Consider the following 2,292-nt stretch of genomic DNA (forward strand, 5'->3'; position numbering starts at 1 on the left):
TTGGAGATCAAATCTGAGATGATTTAAATGATCCAGAATAATGTGCAGTTTAAGGGCATAATGATAGACGATCCTTATCAGCATTTAAAATGGTTCCTCTAACTTTGTGATACTTTTGAGTATAACGGGGTCACTGATGAGGCCATTCGTCTTCAGTTGTTCACCTTCTCTTTGCCTTTTCATGGTTAGACTCGCAGACACAAGGGTCTATCACGATATGGGATGAACTCGCTGGAAAGTTCTTACAGAAGTTCTTCCTGATTAGCAAAGTAGTTCAACTAAGAAGAGAGATTTTGACAGATGGAGGGAGAAAGTTTCTATGACGCATGGGAACATTTCAAAATGTTGATTCAAAAATGCCCGCACCATGGATTTCCTAAGTGGATGTAATTACAGGTATTTTGTAACAAGTTGGATATGAAATCACAATCTAGATTAGACAGAGTAGCAGGAGGAGCCCTTATGAACAAAACGTATGAGGACGCCTACGAAATCATTGAGAACATGGAATTAAACTTATGTCAGTGGCCTATTGAACGATTTACATATGGCCAGAAACCCGCTACGGTTATTGCTATCTAGGAGGATGACAAGTATCAATAGTTAGTGGATAGACTCAACCGTACTGATTTTGCTTCTACGTCGTCTATGCATGAGGGAGACAAACCACTCTATGCCAAGGATATAAATTATATAGGGAATAGGGGTGGAAATCCTTATTCAAATACTTATAATCCTGGTTGGAGAGATCACCCGAATCTGTGATGGGAAGGGAACCAAGGAGCAGGTGTTAGTTGAAATCAAGTTAAATAATTCTATTTATCGACCTCCTTAATTGTAGAAACCTCAGGATAGGTCCAACCCAAGTGAGCATATTGCATGTGGTCAACGTTCAGATAGAATTGAGGGAGAAATGTAGTCAATCAGAACTGAAGTCAAGTAGGTGCAGTCCGAGTGCACCAACTCAATAAGAACATTGAATAAGCTCAAAGATCAACTGAGCCAATTTATGAGCATGACGGACGACATAAAAAGACATATTGGCACAAGTATTCCCAGCAATACAAAAGACAAGGTACAGAACACGTGAAGGCAATAACACTTTGATCGGGCAAATTACTAAGTAGCCCAGAAAAACTTACTCTAGAGGTGCATATGGAGAATATTGATGACCTTCAAGAGGAATCCCCAGAAGCTGAAGATGAATTGAAGCTAGAAGAGGTAATGACCCCGATGGCTAAATTAGAAAGGGAAACACATCAAGATGCCAAAATCACAAAGATCCCATTCCCTTCAAGACTTGAAGAAAAATAAAAGTGGGATAAGGAAAAATTTCTAAGTTTCCTGAACTTGTTTAAAACATTAAATGTTAACCTACCTTTAATTGAGTTAATTGAGAAGGTTCCTAAGTATGCCAAGTTTTTAAAGGAGATGATGGTGAGGTGTAAGAAAATTAAGGTAGGCGAACAAGTTAACTTAAGTGCTTCTTATAATGTGATTATTTTGAGACAGGTACCTCAAAAATTGAAAAAACTGAGGAGTTCCACTATTCCCATAGAGATAGGGAGCATTCATTTTAATCGAGCTCTATGTGATTTAGGAGCTAGTATTAGTTTAATACCTCTATAAATTTTTGAAAAACGTGGGTTGGGAGATCTTAAAACTACTAAGATTACATTACAATTGCCTGACAAGTCTGCATTACATCCAAAAGGGGTATTGGAAGATGTATTCGTCAAGGTGCAATGTTTCATTATCCCTGCATATTTTGTGGTGCTTGATTTTGAAGAAGATCATGAGATATCAATGTTATTAAGAATACCCTTTTTGGCTACTTCTAGGTCTACCATTGATTTAGAAAGGAACGAATTGACCATGAAAATCAATGGTGAGATAGAAATATTTTAATTCGGCCATAAATCAAGTGAAGAATAATCTTAAAGGAAGTTAAGAGAACAGTGTAAAAAATATCTGTTTCTAATGTTCCTAGATCAAGGTACACACTTCCACTTATGCATTCAGAAAGAATAAACATGTTCAAAGAAATGGGCAAGCGGGAGAAGGTGGAATGATACGACGAACGATGGACTAATATTGATAGAATAAAAAGATCATCCACCTATAAACCGATAATACTGCTGGATGAATTTGGCAGTAAAACTTAAAATTGTTTGAATTTCTTAATATTTGTAAATTATTGTATATTTAACTAACCTCATAGTTTAGATTCTCACTTTTATTTACATGTTTATTTTTAGACCAAGACACCCCCAAGATGGAAATTTGGGTTGA

At 36.6% G+C, this 2,292-nt stretch overlaps 1 pseudogene; it reads right to left on the reverse strand.

Moving 5' to 3' along the window:
* Nucleotides 1–275: 275 nt before the first annotated feature.
* On the reverse strand, nt 276–374 carry LOC128032131 (small nucleolar RNA R71; annotated as a pseudogene).
* Nucleotides 375–2,292: the final 1,918 nt, after the last annotated feature.

This window comes from Gossypium raimondii, chromosome 8, assembly GCF_025698545.1.
Source record: "Gossypium raimondii isolate GPD5lz chromosome 8, ASM2569854v1, whole genome shotgun sequence".
NCBI lineage: Eukaryota > Viridiplantae > Streptophyta > Magnoliopsida > Malvales > Malvaceae > Gossypium > Gossypium raimondii.